We start from the raw sequence: 20,174 nt of genomic DNA, 5'->3' as shown, positions 1-20,174 counted from the left end.
AGCACTACATTGCTTTAAAATACAGATCCATTGATGTATTTATTGCTATTAGCCATCAGAGGGCACCTGAAATCCAACACAAGGCTCCAAATGCCTTTATAAATATATAAATGCAGAGTATACAAATTGTTAAAACTTATTTATTTGCATTGGTTACCAAATCCCCTCATCAAAAGGACCATAGGCTGCTATTTCTCCTACCTCCAGAAGGATGCCACCACCAGACACATATTCCCTTCTCCTCCCTTGTCAGTCTTCCACAGAACTGTTCATTCCAGGGCACCCTGGTCCACTCATCTCCATTTACAACACCTCCCCACACCCCCGTGGCACCATCATATGAAATCACAGAAGGTGTAACACCTGCCCATTTTCTCCCTCCCATCTCACTATCCAAGGCCCCACACACACCTTCCAGGTGAAGCACCAAACTATCTGCACTTCACTCAATCTCAGCTCCTGTATTCACTGCTCACAATGTGGTCTTCTCTACACTGGGAAGGCAAAATTCAGACCGGGTAATTACTGAAACAAGCTGCAGAAATCAGACATAAAGATATGCTTCATTTGCCTCTTGAAGTGGCAAGTTGTCTGTCTAAGGTGCAGTATATCAACCTGGGATGGTTTAAAAACAATTTGCGCCAGAGTACATTTGCAAATAACACCAAAATTGGAGGTGTAGTGGTCAGCGAAGAAGGTTACCTCAGATTGCAACAGGATCTTGATAAGATAGGCCAGTGGGCTGAGAAGTGGCAGATGGAGTTTAATTCAGATAAATGTGAGGTGCTGCATTTTGGGAACGCAAATCTTAGCAGGACTTTTTCACTTAATGGTAAGGTCCTGTGGAGTGGTGCTGAACAAGGAGACCTTGGAGTGCAGGTTCATTGCTCCTTGAAAGTGGAGTCACAGGTAGATAGGATAGTGAAGAAAGTGTTTGGTATGCTTTCCTTTATTGGTCAGAGTATTGAGTAAAGGAGTTGAGAGGTCATGTTGCAGCTGTACAGGACATTGGTTAGGGCACTTTTGGAAAATTACATGCAAATCTGGTCTCCTTCCTATTGGAAGGAGGTGTGAAACTTGGAAGGGTTCAGAAAAGATTTACAAGGATGCTGCCAGCATTGGAGGATATGAGCTACAGGGATAAGTTGAATAGGCTGGGGCTGTTTTCCCTGGAGTTTCTGAGGCTGAACCTTATAGAGTTTTATAAAATCATGAGGGGTCTGGATAGAATAAACAGACAAAGTCTCTTCCCTGGAGTGGGGCAGTCCAGAACTAGAGGGCATAGGTTTAGGGTGAGAGGGGAAAGATATAAAAGAGATCTGAGGGGCAACTTTTTCACGCAGAGGGTGGTAGGTGTATGGAATGAGCTGCCAGAGAAAGTGGTGGAGGCTGGTACAATTGCAACATTTAAAAGGCATCTGAATGGGTGTATGGAACGGGTTTAGAGGAATATGGACTGGGTGCTGGCAGGTGGGACTCGGTTGGGTTGGCACATCTGGTCGGTATGGACGGGTTGGACCGAAGAGTCTGTTTCCACGTTGTACATCGCTATGATTCTATGACTGGATTTATAGTATCCCACTGTGAAACTGATCTCTTTTGTTCAGGTGTCTTTTCTATTATGGTTCAGGTGCCTAGACAGCGATGCTCTCATCCCATGAATGATTAAAAAATACTCCACAGAAGTTTCCAGAAAGCAGTTGGCAACAGAAGGCTGGCAAAGCAAATGGAAAGATCACGGAGAATGGTAAGTATACATAATAATAATAAAAAAAGGCACAATCCAAAAAAAATCAAACAAATGAAATACATTGTCAGAATACTGCATTGTGAGAATGTGTTTTTCATTTTCCCTGCTTTCACATTATAGTATTATGAAATAGAGGTTCACACATCTTTGAAACACAGTTTGTGATAATAATAGGGTCTTATGGGTTATCACCACAAAGGTCAAAATAATCTTCCCTTCAAATAAGGAACAATACAAAATATATAGTTAGATTCTCTGTCAATACTCAATTCGTGGACTTCAATTCCTGTCTCTAAAAGTTAATGCATCAAAGGGGATTATGAACACACACCCCCAAAAAAAGTAGAACCTCAGGCCCAGCCAGAAGTCCTTCCACTGATATTCCAAGGTCCAGAGCACCAATAAAGTAGTGAAACAAGCTGAGCTTGTATGCAGCACTTAAGGAGCAGCAGTACTACAATCAGGCCCACCCTTTGCTTTCAACAGAACTGACAACTGGAGAAGCTAAAGTAAATGGGCTCTAACTATTCTTGAACCCAAGAAGGGAAGAGTTGCTTCTTTACTATCACATATCAAGTGAGAAGTCGGTGAAAACTAGAAATAACACAAGATTTATACAAATTAACTTTAGTTTTAATATAGAGCCTACGGTCAATTATCTATCCTTACAATTTTAGTAATAATTAGAATACACTTTAATATTTCTAACAGAACCAAGTTTGTCATGCTTTGCATCAGCAAACTAAGCAGTCATGAAAGTGATTATGGTGAACCTTTTCATCTGGGGACAAGGGAAATTGAGTGGGAAAATGCCTAAAAGTTGTGCTGGGGACATTCCATTTCAAGTTTTCACTAAAATTCACTAATATAGTCTTTTATGTAAAATCTTGCACAAACCACCATAATCAGACAACAATGTAGAATTTAATAGTTTACCTTTTGTTCCCATTAAGATGGTTTGGCAGTTGGGCATTTGCTATAGTTTTACCAGGATAGTTGAAATTGGTTTTATCTCAAGAAAAAGGTCTTTAATTGGTGTCCATGGACTGTCTTCTGGCACAGTGGTAATGCCCCTACCCCTGGACCAAGAGCCCCAGGTCACTTACCATCTGCTCCAGAGGTATGCAATAACATGGCCGAACAGTTTGATTAGAAAAATACATTAACTACAAAAAATTAATAGGAAAGTCCAGATTAGATTACATTACAGTGTGGAAACAGGCCCTTCGGCCCAACAAGTTCACATCGACCCGCCGAAGCGCAACCCACCCATATCCCTACATTTACCCATTACCTAACACTACGGGCAATTTAACATGGCCAATTCACCTGACCTGCACATCTTTGGACTGTGGGAGGAAACCGGAGCACCCGGAGGAAACCCACACAGACACGGGGAGAACGTGCAAACTCCACACAGTCAGTCGCCTGAGGCGGGAATTGAACCCGGGTCTCCGGCGCTGTGAGGCAGCAGTGCTGACCACTGTGCTACCGTGCCGCCCGTATATTAATTTTATTTGGTACATAAGCAGTTGTTGACACATTTTAAAAGGTTTTGTGTACCAAAGATTGGCTCAATTCTAGGCAGGCTGTCCCCAGGTTATGAAGGGGTTTTGTTCCTGAGTACATTCGTAAGCCAATTTGTTCACAAGTCAGTCCACAATACAGTAAATCCCTAAATAGTGATTTGTGAGTATAAAAAAAGTTTGCATATTGGATCTTTAAAATTAGTATTAAAATGGCATCTCATTCATAAGTACAAGTATTTGTAAGTTAGATATTCATAATTTGGAAATTGTCAGTATTAAATGATTTAATATTTTGGTGTATGGTAAACAATTTTTTAGTGAATTAAATATTTTGGCACACAAAACCTTTTAAAATGTGTCAACAACTGCTTATGTACCAAATAAAATTAGTACAATTTGAAGAGTCTCCCCAGTCAGAGGAATCATACAAATGTAATTAAGAAGCATGTCCAGTTTTGTGGATGTATATTGTTTAAAATTATAGATGAGGCACTAACCTGCAGTACTCTGCATTGATGGATAAATTACTCACAATTTATGGAAAGAAAATCCTTTTCTCCTTTCAGCATTATTAACTAGAAATATTTCCATTAGTGAGTATAATCAACAACTTCAAGAGCCATCTATCCTATTGCAAAGAAAAAACAATATGTCAGGTCGACTTCTGGTACTTTTATTACCCTATTAGCTGAATATCACTTTCTTAGATTCAGAGTCATATAGTATGGTGACAGGCCCTTTGGCCCAAACTGGTCCGTACCGATGAAAATGTCCATCCACACTAACCCCATTTCCCTGCACTTGGCCCATATCCTTCTAAACCTTTCCTATCCATGTATTTGTCCAAATGCCTTTTAAATTTTGTCAATGTACCTGCCTCAACCAATTCCACTCGCAGCTCATTCCATATGCATATCATCCTCTGTGTAAAAAGTTGCCCCTCAGATTCCCTTTTATTCTTTCCCCTCTAACCTTAAACTGATGTCCTCTAGTCCTCGATTCTCCAACTCTGAGAAAAAAACTGAGTACATCCACCCTACCCATGCCTCTCATGATCTTATACATCTCTATAAGGTCTCCCCTCAGTCTTCTACACTCAAAAGGAAAATGTCCTATCTTGTCCAACTTCTCCCTATAATTCAGACCCTTGAGTCCTGGCAACATCCTTGTAAATTTCTTCTGCAGTCTTTCCAGTTTAACAACATCCTCTCTATAGCAAGGTGACCAAAATTGAACACAATGCGCCAAGTGCACCCTCACCAACATCCTGTATAACTGCAATGTAACTTATCAATTTATTTCCTCAGTGCTCTGATTGATTGAAGCCAGTGCGCCAAGAGGTGCCTTCACTGCCCTGTCTAGCTGTGACTCCACTTTCAGAGAACTGTGAACCTGTACACAAAGATCCCTCTGTTCCACTACACTCCTTAAGACCCTAGAAACTCCTACCTTGATTTGACTTTCCAAAATGCAACACTTCACACTTATCTATATTAAACTCCATTTGCCATTTCTCAGCCAATTTCCCCAGCTGATCAAGGTCCTGTAGCAATTTCTGAAGACCTTCTTCACTTCCATGGTACCGTTTAGTTTAGTGTCATGTGCAAACTTACTAATCGTGCCTTGTACATTCTCATCCAAATCATTGACATAAATAACAAACAGCAATAGGCCCAGCACCAACCCCTGAAGCACTCCACTAGTCACAGGCCTCTAGTCCGACAAGCATCCTTCCACTATTACCCTTTGCTTCCTACCATCAAGCTAATTTTTTAATCCAATTTGCCAGTTTGTCCTGGATTTCATGTGATCTAACCTTCCAGAACAGCCTATTATGTGAAGCCTTATCAAAGGCCTCACTGAAATACATATAGACTATCTCTACCACCCTGCCCTCATCAAGCTTCCTGGTCACTTCATCAAAGAACCCTTAACAAATTTGTGAGGCTTGATCTTCCACTCACAAAGTATTGCTGACTACTCCTAATCAAACCGTGACTTTCCAAATGCATGTATATCAGAATCTTCTCAAGTAACTTTGCTTTACAGACTTTTTGTGGCACTGAAAGCCTTGACATTGTTTTTATTGGAAGTGATCAAATTCACGTCATCCATTGAAAATGCATGGACCATTTTGTTAGGAACACATATGTGAAAGAAGATGGATGAGATATAATTATTTGGAAATTTTCTAGATTGAACAGTATCATGTGATTTTTTTTTAAACAACATTGTGGGCAGCAGTATGTCATAAAACAGGGCAGACCCACCTGCCAATTACTGAAGCCAAATGTTTAATGGGTGCTGTAAGTCACCTGCTAGCTTTTTGGAAATCAAGGAACTTTGAAGAAAAGCAGCTAAGGAAAACTAGAAGATTTTTAAAAAAATGTTGTTGATTGCTTTAATTACTTGGGGGATGGGTAAAATATTTTCTAAATGGTTGACCATAAGATAAAGGAGCAGAATTAGACCATTTAGCCCATCATGTCTGATACACCTAGGTCATGGCTGATATGTGGCTGATATATAGGTCATGGCTGAAGAGTATGGTTTGATTTAATGCAGTCAACATGGCTTTGTGAGGGGCAGGTCATGCATCACAAACCTTATCGAGTTCTTTGAGGATGTGACTAGAAAAGTTGATGAGGGTCGAGCTGTGGATGTGGTGTATATTGACTTCAGCAAGGCATTTGATAAGGTTCCCAATTCTCCCAATTCTCCCAATTCTCCCAATTCCTTCGTCTCCGCCGCATCTGCTCCCAGGAGGACCAGTTCAAAATACGTACAACACAGATGGCCTCCTTCTTCAAGGACCGCAATTTCCCCCCCGACGTGGTCGACGGTGCCCTCCACGCATCTCCTCCACTTCCCGCTCCTCCGCCCTTGAGCCCCGCCCCTCCAACCGCCACCAGGACAGACCCCACTGGTCCTCACCTACCACCCCACCAATCTCCATGTACAGCGCATCATCCGCCGTCACTTCCGCCACCTCCAAACAGACCCCAGCACCAAGGATATATTTCCCTCCCCTCCCCTATCAGCTTTCCGTAGAGACCACTCCCTCCGCGACTCCCTTGTCAGATCCACACCCCCCACCGACCCAACCTCCACTCCCGGCACCTTCCCTTGCAACCGCAGGAGGTGCAACACTTGCGCCCACACCTCCCCCCTCACGTCTCTCCAAGGCCCCAAAGGAAACTTCCATATCCGCCACAGATTCACCTGCACCTCCACCCACATCATCTACTGCATCCGCTGCAGCCGGTGTGGCCTCCTCTATATTGGGGAGACAGGCCGCCTACTTGCGAAGCGATTCAGAGAGCACCTCTGGGCCACCCGGACGAACCAACCCAACCACCCTGTAGCACAGCATTTCAACTCCCCCTCCCACTCCACCGAGGATATGCAGGTCATTGGACTCATCCACCGCCAAACCACAACAACGCGACGGTCGGAGGAGGAGCGTCTTATCTTCCGACTGGGAACCCTCCAACCACAGGGGATGAACTTGGACTTCACCAGTTTCTTCATCCCCCCTCCCCCCACCTTGTCTCAGCCGAATCCCTCCAGCCCGGCACCGCCTTCCTGACCTGCAGTCTTCTTCTTGACCTCTCCGCCTCTATCCTACTCCGACCTATTACCCTCACCTTGACCTCTTTCCACCTATCACATTTCCAACGCCCCTCCTCCAAGTCCCTCCTCCCTACCTTTTATCTTCTCCTGCTGAACACTTTCTGCTCATTCCTGAAGAAGGGCCTGTGCCCGAAACGTCGAATCTCCTGTTCCCTGGATGCTGCCTGACCTGCTGTGCTGTTCCAGCAATAAAGTTTCAACTTTGATCTCCAGCATCTGCAGACCTCACTTTCTCCATTTGATAAGGTTCCCCATGGTAGGCTCATTTGGAAGGTCAGGAGGAATGGGATACAGGGGAACTTAGCTGTCTGGATACAGAATTGGCTGGCCAACAGAAGACAGCGAGTGGTAGTAGAAGGAAAATATTCTGCCTGGAAGTCAGTGGTGAGTGGTGTTCCACAGGGCTCTGTCCTTGGGCCTCTACTCTTTGTAATTTTTATTAATGATTTAGATGAGGGGACTGAAGGATGGGTCAGCAAGTTTGCAGACGACATAAAGGTTGGAGGTGTCATTGCTGTAGGCTGCAGCAGGACATTGACAGGATGCAGAGACGGGCTGAGAGGTGGCAGAAGGATTCAACCTGGATAAATGCGAGGTGATGCATTTTGGAAGGTCGAATTTGAAAGCTGAGTACAGGATTAAGGATAGGATTCTTGGCAGTGTGGAGGAACAGAGGGATCTTGGTGGGCAGGTACATAGATCCCTTAAAATAGCCACCCAAGTGGGCAGGGTTGTTAAGAAAGCATGTGGTGTTTTGGCTTTCATTAACAGGGGGATTGAGTTTAAGAGTCGTGAGATCTTGTTGCAGTGCTATAAAACTTTGGTTAGACCGCACTTGGAATACTGCGTCCAGTTCTGGTCGCCCTATTATAGAAAGATGTGGATGCTTTGGAGAGGGTTCAGAGGAGGTTTACCAGGATGCTGCCTGGACTGGAGGGCTTATCTTATGAAGAGAGGTTGACTGAGCTCGGACTTTTTTCATTGGAGAAAAGGAGGAGGAGGGGGACCTAATTGAGGTATACAAGATAATTAGAGGCATAGATAGAGTCGATAGCCAGAGACTATTTCCCAGGGCAGAAATGACTAACACAAGGTGTCATAGTTTTAAGCTGGTTGGAGGAAAGTATAGAGGGGATGTCAGAGGCGGGTTCTTTACACAGAGAGTTGTGAGAACATGGAATGTGTTGCCAGCAGCAGTTGTGGAAGCAAGGTCATTGGGGACAGTTAAGAGACTACTGGACATGCATAGGGTCACAGAAATTTGCGGGTGCATACATGAGGATCAGTGGTCGGCACAACATTGTGGGCTGAAGGGCCTGTTCTGTGCGTTACTGTTCTATGTTCTATATTACTCAACCTCATTCTCCTGCTTTCTTCCTATAACCCTTGATCCCTTACTAATCAAGAACCATTGACATCTGTTTTAAATACAATCAATAAATTAGACTTCACAGTTTCACAGATTCATCCCAGGTATTCTTTCCCACCTCTGTTTGGAAAGGTTGTCCCTTCACCCTGAGATGTGTCCTCAAGTTCTCGTCTCTCCTATTAGTGGAAACATCTTCTCCACATTCAGTCTACCCAGGTCTCTCAGCATCCTATAAGTCTCAATCAGACTCCTCCTCATCCTTCTAAACTCCACCCAGTACAGACTCAGAGTCCTCAACTGCTCCCCATATGACAAGCCCTTCATCCCCCGGATCATTTTTGGAAACCTCCTCTGGACCTGGTCAAATACAAGCACATTCTTCCTTAGAAGGCAGGTCCAGTACTGCTCATAATATTCAAAACATTATCTAACCAGAGCCTCATAAAGCCCTCAGCAGTATATTTCCACTCTTTAGATTAGATTTGATTAGATTACTTTACAGTGTGGAAACAGGCCCTTCGGCCCAACAAGTCCACACCGACCCGCCGAAGCGCAAACCACCCATACCCCTACATTTACCCCTTACCTAACACTGCGGACAATTTAACATGGCCAATTCACCTGACCCTGCACATCTTTTGTGACTGTGGGAGGAAACCGGAGCACCCGGAGGAAACCCACGCAGACACGGGGAGAACGTGCAAACTCCACACAGTCAGTCGCCTGAGGCGGGAATTGAACCCGGGTCTTTGGCGCTGCGAGGCAGCAGTGCTAACCACTGTGCCACCGTGCCGCCCGTATTAAATCTTGTTTTCTAGCTCTCTTGAAATGAATGCAAACATTACATTTGCCTTCCTAAACACCAACTGAATCTGATGTTAACCTTAACAGAATCCTAAACAAGCATTCCCAAGTATCTGTGCACTTCAGATGTCTGAAGCCTTTCCCTACCTAAGAAAAAAGTCAACACCTCTATTCTTCTGACCAAAATGCATAATCTCATACTTTGCCACAGTGTATTCCAAACTGTCAATTTACTGACTCAACTGGCATGTTCAAGCCCTTCTGCAGCCTCCTCACTTCCTCAACACTACCCACCCTTCCACCTATCTTTGTGTCATCTGCAAACTTAGCAACAATACCCTCAGTTTCTTTGTCCAGATCAATAACATACAACGTGAATAGTTGTGGTGCCAAAACTGATCTCTGCGGAACTCCACTAATCACCAGCTGCCATCCTGAAAAAGATCCCTTATCCCTACTTTCCGCCTTCTGCCAATCAGCCAATTCTCCATGCACGACAATATCTTGCCTTTAATACCATGCCCTTAACCCAGCAGTCTCATATGTGGCACCTTGTCAAAGGCCTTCTGAAATCCAGATAGATTATGAATACTTGCTCTCTTTTGTCTGACTTGATCATTAGTTCCTCAAAGAATTCTAACAGTTTTGTCAGGTAGGATCTCCCCTCGACAAAGCCATTTTGACTCGGTCTTGTTTTACCATGCACTCCCAAGTAATCCACAATCTCATCCTTAATAATGGACTCTAAAGTCTTAGAGGAGAAAATGAGGACTGCAGATGCTGGAGAGTCAAAGCCATAAAATGTGACGCTGGAAAAGCACAGCAGGTCAGGCAGCATCTGAGGAGCAGGAGAATCGATTTTTTGGGCATAAGCGTTTCATCCGAAATGTGGCATCTATGAGTCTATAGAGAACAAAGAACAAAAGTAATTACAGCATGTTTTGGGCATAGGCCTCTGATGAAGGGCTTATGCCTAAAAATTCAATTCTCCTGCTCCTCAGATGCTGCCTGACCTGCTGTGCTTTTTCAGCGCCACATTTTATGGCTCTGACTCCACCCATTTTGACTCTAACGTCTTGGTGTCAGGCTAACCAGACTATAGTTTCCAGTCTTCTGCCTCCTTCAATTCTTAAATGGATTGTACATTATCCATTTTCCAGTCATCTGGGACCCTGCCTGACTCCCGAAAGATCACCAACAAAGTGTTTAGAATCTCTGCAGCTATGACCTTCAGAATGCTGTATGACATCCGGTCTGGGTGATTTATCCACCTTCAGACTTTTCAGCTTTCCTAGCACCTTTTCCTGAGTGGTAGCCACTACACTCACCTCTGGGCTCTGACTCTATTGAAGTTCTGGTATGCTGCTGGTGTCTTGCAATGTGAAATGTAACGTTAAGTACCTGTTCAGTTCCTCCACCATGTCTTTGTTTGTGATTATTATTTCTCCAACCTAATTGTCCAACAGTCCAATGTTCACTCTTGTCTCTGTCTTAACTTTTAGATATTAGATTAGATTAGATTAGATTACAGTGTGGAAACAGGCCCTTCAGCCCTACAAGTCCACACCGACCCGCCGAAGCGAAACCCACCCATACCCCTACATTTACCCCTTACCTAACACTACGGGCAATTTAGTATGGCCAATTCACCTGACCCTGCACATCTTTGGACTGTGGGAGGAAACCGGAGCACCCGGAGGAAACCCACGCAGACACGGGGAGAACGTGCAAACTCCACACAGTCAGTCGCCTGAGGCGGGAATTGAACCCGGGTCTCTGCCGCTGTGAGGCAGCAGTGCTAACCACTGTGCCACCGTGCCGCCCACAAATATCTTGAAATATTCTTGCAATCTTCTTTTATATTCCCAGTTAGCCTAGTCTCATATTTCATTTTCTCCTACCCTCATGGGGTCGCCACATTACCAAAAGGATGTGGATGCTTTGGGAAGTTGCAGAGGAGGTTCACCAGGATATTGCATGGTATAGAGGATACAAGCTATGAAGAGACATTGAGTAGATTAGGATTATTTTCATCAGAAAGACGGTGGTTAAGGGGGAACTTGATTGAGTGGAGGACTCAATTACTAGGCGTCATGAGATCAAAGTGCTTTACACGGAGGGATGTGGTTGCCTGGAATGCGTTACCAGTGGAGGTGGTAGAGGCGGGAACGATAGTATCACTTAAAATGTATCTAGACAGATACATGAATGGGCAGGGAGCAGAGGGATACAGATCCTTAGAAAATAAGCAACAGTTTTAGATAGAGGATCAGGGTTGGCGCAGGCTTGGAGGGCTGAAGTGCCTGTTCCTGTGCTGTAATTTTCTTTGTTCTTTGTTCTCATTATAGAGTCATAGAGTCATACAGCAGGAAACAGACCCTTCACTCCAACTCATCCATGCCAACCAAGTTTCCCAAACAAAACTGGTCCATTTGTCTGCATTTGGCCAATATTCTTTTGAACTTTTCTTATTCATGTACCAGTCCAAATGTCTTTTGAATGTTGTAACTGTACCTGCGTCTACCACTTCCTCTGGTAGCTTATTCCATATATGAACCACCCTCTGTGTGAAAATGTTGCCCCTCAGGTCCTTTTCAAATATTTTCCTCTCACCTTAAAAATATGTCCTGTAGTTTTGAATTCCCCTACCATTGGGCAATAGACCTTTGCTATTTACCTTATCTATGCTCCTAATTATTTTATAAACCCTTATAGGGTTACCCCATAACATCCTCCACTCCAGTGAAAAATGTCTCAGCCTATCAGCCTCTCCTTATAAGTCAAACCCTTCAGTACCAGTAGCATCCTTGTGAATCTTTTACGCAGTTTTCCTCTGCTTGTTTTTAATGATTTCCCAGTCCTCTGGCTTCCCACTAATTTTTACCACATTGTATGTTTTTTCTTTTTCTTTTATGTTGCCCCTGACTTCCCTGCATTGTTACCTCATCCATTCCCAAATATGATGCCTCTTTCTTCGAATGGATTTCTGCTATGCCTCCTAAACAACCCCCAGAACTTCCTGCCACTGCTGTTATATTGCCTTCCTTACTAGGCTTCCCTTTCAATCAACTCTGGCCAGCAATTCCTCATGTATTTGTAGTTACCTTTATTCAATTACAATACCATTACATCTGATTGAATCTTCTCCCTCTCAAACTGCAGGATGAATTCTATCATGTTATGGTCACTGCCCCATCGGGGTTCCTTCACCTTCAGTTCCCTAATCAAGTTGACCTCATTACACGTCACCATATCCAGAATTGCTTGTTCTCTCATGGTCGCTACCACAAACTGCTCCAATAAAAAATCTTTCAGGCATTCCACTAATTCCTTTTCTTGAGATCCACTACCAAACTGATTTTCACATTCCACCTGCATGTTGATTATTATAATCATGCCTTTCTTACATGCCTTTTCTATCTCTTGAATTATTTTCTTCTGTATGTCCTGACTGGCTAGGAAGCATGGACATGACTCCTATCATAGTCTTTTTTCCTTTGTAGTTTCTCAACTCTACCCACACTGATGTTATGTCTTCCAACTCTGTATCACTTCTTGCTATCAATTTAATTAATTTCTTACATTACCCCAGCCCCTTCCCCCAGTTCTCATGGTTGTCTCTTATCTGTTGTGCCTGAAGTTAAATTCCTGACCTTTTCCATACTCTCTGTTCTTTTTCTTGTTCTGGAGACTTTAACCTCTGCTAAGCTTTCCCTCCCTTTCACTCTTCCAATAATTTTCTATGCAACTGAACCCACCCACCCACAATTTAGTTACCTAGCAACTCTTTAATCATAGAATTATGTTTTGCAGAGCTAGAAGACAGTGAGGAGAGGAGCAATACAAATAAGCTGCAATCTCTGCCCTGAAGTCCTGCCTTCTAGGAGGAAATTGCTGAGTTTCTAAATACCAAGTTAAAAATCACACAATACCAGGTTATAATCCAACAGGTTTATTTGGAAACACTAGCTTTCGGAGCTCTGTATTTATGTCAACTTGGTGAAGCCAGAAGCAGTGAACTGTGACAAGTCCTCAACAACTCAAATTCAAATTGATTGGAATCAGAACTGAACATTTAACATTATCAGTCCACAGCCATCAGCAAACTAGCATCACTGACAGCAGAGTTCAGTGACACGAGAAGTTATCATGTTATCCTTTCTTATCAGAATCCTTTGGGGTTGAGTGTTTTCCTCCTTTTGCCTTTTTCTTCTAAAAAACTAAATCTCTGGAGAGACATGCAGGTTAAACCTTGGGTATTAATCAGTAGTCACTTCTTTAAGAATAAATTTCATTCACAAGAAACTGATTACTTTTGAGTTCATTAAAGAAATCTGTTAAGGTTTCATTTATACTGGGTAATAGTACAAAGGAAGGGAATTGGCCATTTTAGTGACTCAATCAATAAATTTCCATTTATAATGAAATCAGTGGATTAGTATTGTTTGATTATCAGTGCATTCCTCTAGTTGTAACAATCTCAGTTAAAAATGTCAATTTTTACAATAATAAAAATTGCTGGATAGAGTCTATAACATTAGGTTGAATTTTTGGTTACTGTCAAGGCAGAGAGTAAATAAAGTTTTTTTGTTTATTTAACATGTCTGTGGAATCTGTAATTGTTGTTAAGGTGTTTTTTTTTCTGAAAATGACAATTGAGAGTTTGCAATTAATTGCAAAATAATTAATTGAACTTTTCTTACATAATAAAAATACCAGTACATACAATCTGGCAACCTTTGACCTGGCAGTATTAGTAACAGGAAGTATGTTAATATACAAAGAAGTTATGTGGCTGGCAGGCACAAAGGAGATGAGGAGGATTGAAGACAATCAGCCCAAACATGCAGATATAGAGAAAGTAGATAAACATAAAGAGAATCTCTGAGAATTTTTGAGGAGAAGAAACAAACAAATCCCAGGTGGCCTCCTTCTTCAAAGATTGCAATTTCCCCTCCCATGTGGTGGCAATGCCTCGAGCACATCTCCTCCATGTCCCGCACCTCCACCCTTGAACCCTACACTTCCCAATGCAACTAGGACAGAATCCCCCTGGTCCTCACCTTCCACCCCACCAACCTCTGTATACATCGCTTCATCCTCCGCCACCTACAAACAGACCCTACAACTAGGGATATATTTCCCTTCCCATTCCTATCAGCGTTTCAGAGAGACCATTCCCTCCACAATTCCCTTGTCAGATTCATGGCCCCCACGAGCTCACTTGGGGCACCTTCCCTTGCCATTGCAAGAAGTGCAAAACGTGCGCCCACACTTCCCCCTCACTCCGTACAAGGTCCTAAGAGATCCTTCCACATCCAACAGAAATTTACCTGTACTTCCACAAAGGTAATCTACTGTATCCATTGCACTTGATATGTGGTCTCCTCTACATTGGGGAGATAGGACGCAAACTTGCGGATCATTTCAGAGAACATCTCTGGGACACCCGCACCAACCAACCCCATTGCCCCGTGGCTAAACACTTCAACTCCTCCTCCCACTCCACGAAGGACATGCAGGTCTTGAGCCTCCTCCATCGCCAAACCGTATCCAGCTGACACCTGGAGGATGAACACCTCATCTTCCGCCTGGGAACCCTGAAACCACACGGGGTTAATGTGGATTTCACCAGTTTCCTCATTTCTCCTCCCCCTACCTTATTCCAGTCGCAAACTTCTAACTCAGCATCCCCCTCTTGACGTGTCCATCATCTTTCCCATCTATCTGCTCCACCCTCCTCTCCGACCTATCACCTTCTCCCCCACCTTCATCAATTATTGCATTCTCAGCTACCTTCCCCCCAGCGCCAGCCCCCTCCCATTTATCTCTCAACCTCCTGGCCCACAAGCCTCATTCCTGATGAAGGGCTTATGCCCAAAACGTCAATTTCCTGCTCCCCAGATGCTATCTGACCTGCCATAATTTCAACCACTGGGAAATTTTCCTCCAATTCTGATAAACTCCGTTTTGCTGGGGGCTCCTGATGCCACATTTGGTCAAATGCAGGTCAATCACTCCCACCTTACCTCTGGAATTCAGCTCTTTTGTCTGTGTTTGAATCAAGGCTTCAATGAGTTTGGGAGCAGAGTAATTCTGACAGAACCTAAACTGGGCATCAATGAGTCGGTTATTGCTGAACAACTGCGGGGAGATGATGGCCTAATATTATTGTCACTAGACTATTAATCCAGAGTTACAGCTAATGTTGCAGGGACTGGGATTCAAATCCTACCATGGCAGAAGGTGGAATTTGAATTCACTAAAGAATCTGGAATTAGGAGTTTAATGATGATCGTGAATATGTTGTCGATTGTTGGAAAAACCTATATGGTTCACTAAACTCCTTTAGTGAGAGAAACTGCCATCCTTACTTGATCTGGCCTGCATGTGACTCCCAAAACACAGAATCATGGTTGACTCTTACTGCCATCTAGGCAATTAGGGATGGGTAATAAATGTTGCCTCAGCCAATGACATCCATACCATATGAATGAAAAAAAGTGATACTTGGTAGCATTGTTGATGACACTTCCATTACTTAATGATGATTGGGAGTAAATTGATGGGAAGGTAACTGTCCAGGTTGGATTTGTCCTGTTTCAGGACATGTGTACAGGACATATCTGGGCAATTTTCCACATGGTTAAATAGATACCAGTTTCGTAGCTGTATGAGAAGTGCTTGCGTAGGGGAGTGGCCAGTTCTGGACTATGTGTCTTCAATACTATTGTCAGAATGTTGTCAGGACTTTGCAGTTTTCATTACCTCAAACATCATGTAGAGTGAATCAAATTGGCTGATCACTAGCAGATGTTGAGATGGGCCATCCACTTAATATCTCTGGGTGAAGATTGTTGCAAATGCTTCAGCCTTACCTTTTGAACTGATGTGCCTGGCTTGCCCATCATTGAAGATGGGAAAATTGTGGAATCTCCTACTCCAGTGAGTTGTAGATTGTCCACCAGCATTCATGATTGAACGTGGCAGGGCTGCAAGCTTTGATCCAATCAGGTTGTTGTAGACTTACTTAGCTCTGCCTATCAATTGCTACCTATGCTGTTTAGTATGCAAGCTTCACCAGGTGAACAGCTTATTTTTAGGTATGTCCTCTTGCAATCTCCATTGAACCAGGGTTTACCCCCTAGAGGGGAAAAGCAGTTATTTATTTGTTCATTCAACGTTCTGAAGAGTAAAAGGGAAAATAAACCAGAAGTAAAATATTCTCCGTTTTCCTCCCACAGTCACAAAGATGTGCGGGTCAGGTGAACTGGCCATGCTAAATTGCCCGTAGTGTTAGGTTAAAAGGGGTAAATGTAGGGGTATGGATGGGTTGCGCTTCGGCGGGTCGGTGTGGACTTGTTGGGCCGAAGGGCCTGTTTCCACACTTTAAGTAATCTAATCTAATCTAATCTAATTCCTGATGATATGTCTCAAATTAGTTGTGCTAGAAACGTCAAGAGGTTGAATTACTTTAACTGCTTTGGAATTTTCTGAGAGGACTGCAGAAACACCTTCATTTCATCTTTTGTACATGAAATGTCCATAGAGCTTTCTCAACAAAGGTATGGAAGGTGTTGCTTAAGGATCATTGGTGAATTTCTGCAATGCACCTTGTGGATATTACACATTGCTGCAACTGAGTGTTGTTGGTAGAGTGAGTGAATGTTTATGGAAGTGATAGCAATCAAGCAGGTTGCTTTATCCTGGATGGTGTCAAGTTTCTTAGGTATTGTTGGCTGATAATACTTTTGGAAAATGCACTCGAAGAACTGATGATTTCATTTTTAAAAGGGTGGCATTAAGAACTGATCAATGCAGATTCCAGGTGAAACAGCGATTTATATGTAATTCTTTCAATCTAGTCAACTGCTCAGAGTGCAGTCTCCTCTGCATTGAAGGGACTAAAACCAGATTAAGTGAACTCTTTGTGGAATCTGTCCACTTTGCCTATAAGAGCAACCTCAACCTTCCAGCTGCTTGCATTATCAAAGCACCATCTTATTTCCAAACATTCCAGTCCTAGGCCTACTGCAGTTGTCTAGTGAAACTTAACACTGATTGGAAAAACAGTGCCTCATTTTCTATGCAAAGGTCATGCAGATGGAATTCAATGTTAATAAATGTGAAGTCATCCAGTTTGCTAGGGGTAACAGTAAAAAGGAGAAAGTGAGGGCTGCAGATGCTGGAGATCAGAGCTGAAAATGTGTTGCTGGAAAAGCAGGTCAGGCAGCATTCAAGGAGCAGGAGAATCGAAGTTTCGGGCATAAGCCCTTCTTCAGGAACAATAAAAAGGACTATTACTTGAATGGTAAAAAGTTGCAGTATGCTGCCATGCAGAGGGACCTGGTGTCCTTGTGCATGAATCAGAGAAGAGTGGTCTGCAGGTACAACAGCTAATTAGGAAGACAAATGGAATTTTGTCCTTCATTGTTAAAGGGATTGAGTTGAAAAGCAGGGAGATTATAATGCGGCTGTAAAAAGTGCAGGTGAGGCCACACCTGGAGTACTGTATGCAGCTTTGGTCTCCTTACTTGAAAAAGGATGTACTGGCGCTCGAGGGGGTACAGAGCAGGTTCATGAGGTTGGTTCTGGAGTTGAGGGGGTTGGCTTATGAGGAGAGACTGAGTAGACTGGGATTATATTCATCGGAATTTAGAAGAATGAGGAAGGATATTATAGAAACATATAAAATTATGAAAGGAATAGACAAGATAAACATAGAGAGGATGTTACCACAGGCATTAGGAGGAGCAGATTTAGAACTTAATTGAGAAGGAACGTCTTCACCCAGAGTGTTGTGAATCTATGGAATTCTCTGCCCTGAGAACTAGTTGACATTACTTCAGTAAATGTTTTTAAAGCAAAGATAGATTATTTTTTGAACAATGAAGTAATTAAGGGTCCCAGTGAGAGTGTGGGTAAGTGAAGCTGAGGCCATGAAAAGATCAGCCATGATCTTATTGAATGGTGGAGCAGGCTTTATCAGCAGGATGGCCTATTCCTGCTCCCAGGTCTTATGTTCTTATGTATATAGCACTGAATTCAACAACTGCAAATTGTGAATAGTGAACATTATTCTCCAATTTGATTATAACCCTCCCCCAGTTTCTTGATATGAATTTGTTCTTAGCAGAACTGATTTATTTTTTATTTGCATCTATCATTAACATCTGATTTGCATCTAGATCTCTCCTTTCCTACTATTGGCACTCTCTGTCTCTTACTCTGGACATCCTCACTATCTGCTCCACTCACTTCTCTTCCCCATTTATCAACAACATATAGAACATAGAACATAGAACATAGAAGAATATAAACCCATCATTTTCCATACCTCTTTAATTCCAAAACAAAAGTCATATCTGACTCGAAAAGTTAACTTTTTTTGTCCACAGATGCTGCCAAACCTGTTGAGTGTCTCTAGCACATTGTTTTTATTATAGGGCAGATTGTGCTTTTTTTCTTCAAGAATATATTGTGAATATTAGAAATCTTTGACGAATGTTACAAATATAATTATTGAAAGCATCAGGCTCAAGTCAAGACAAACTTTAGGACAGTGGGTTAGCATGGTATCTTTTCTCTGACCCAGAGTTGATCAGATGCAATCTGATGCTGTGGGCTCATTGTTCTTGGTAGTGACTTGACTATATGGTCCCATACAATTTTAATAAGATCTGCGGATAAACTGCACCCCACACTTCCATTCCATTCTCCATAAATTTCAGTTCATTGCTGCAGTAATAAATATAACCCATCAATTGTCAATTGACATCTATATTTGATCTTCAATTCAACAAAGCAATAATATTCTCACGTTTTCAAGAATGTTATTTTCATTTAGTGTCTGTTTTGGGAGTAAATGTTCAGAATCGATTGCTTTGAAGCAACTCATCTCTAACTTTAAGGCAGTCCAGATTTCAGTTTCTCCACATGGGGACTGAAATAACTCCAGAGGCCAGTATCCTGTCACCAAGTCACTCTTTATTTACACATGGAAGGTTCTTGTCACTGATCCAGCTCCTTCAGTGCCCATTCTCAGATTGTCAGGATGTCTGACACTCCTGTTTTCATCTGTCAGTCTGGGATCCCTGATTGCACCAGATTAATAATCCCAATCAAGGAACTCATATTTTATGAAGTCCATTTGACTGATTTTACATTACATTATTTACATTACATTACATTACAGTGTGGAAACAGGCCCTTCGGCCCAACAAGTCCATACCGACCCGCCGAAGCACAACCCACCCATACCCCTACATTTACCCCTTACCTAACACTACGGGCAATTTAGCATGGCCAATTCACCTGACCTGCACATCTTTGGACTGTGGGAGGAAACCGGAGCAGCCGGAGGAAACCCACACAGACACGGGGAGAACGTGCAAACGCCACACAGTCAGTCGCCTGAGGCAGGAATTGAACCCGGGTCTCTGGCGCTGTGAGGCAGCAGTGCTAACCACTGTGCCACCGTGCCGCCCACTAATCTAGTTACAATCAGTACAGAGACCACATGCAGACTGCAAACCCTTCACAGCTGATAATTTCAGGCACCCCAGATTTCATGATGGGATGCACTGGTACCTCTTCTATCTCTTAATAGCTAAATCAAATTCTTCAGTTGAGAAGGTTACCTTCTCCTAGCATTGTTGGAATTGAACAGCATTGGCAGCATTCAGGGCCCATCTAAAGTTGGTAACATTGGGTAAAAAACAAATGGTAGCTAAGAATAAGACTATAGATTAGACACAAAAGACATTCACACAAAATGAAGTCATTTCACTTTCCATTGAGCTAATCTTTCACTTTGCTACAGAGCAGATAGACTTGTTCCTATTTAGACTTTGTTGCTTGTTAGATGTTTTAGTCTTAAAGGAAAAGTTCAATATTTTCACAACTATTTGTTCGTCCTGCTAAATCAAGATGGCAAAACAGCAGGATAAATATAACGGCAACTGTTTGCCTACTGGGTTTGCTGAATTACTTAGGACCTGAGTGACAGCACTGAGCAAAATCTACAGTCAACCCACTGATTTAATGATGTCAATCAAATACTGCCCACATTCCATGAGATTTCTAGTTA

The sequence above is a fragment of the Chiloscyllium plagiosum genome, unplaced genomic scaffold, assembly GCF_037043375.1.
Source record: "Chiloscyllium plagiosum isolate Xiang-an unplaced genomic scaffold, Cpla_swu_hap1 HiC_scaffold_3, whole genome shotgun sequence".
In the NCBI taxonomy this organism is placed as follows: domain Eukaryota; kingdom Metazoa; phylum Chordata; class Chondrichthyes; order Orectolobiformes; family Hemiscylliidae; genus Chiloscyllium; species Chiloscyllium plagiosum.
The sequence above is the reverse complement of the archived record's forward strand: the minus strand, read 5'-3'. Positions refer to the sequence as shown.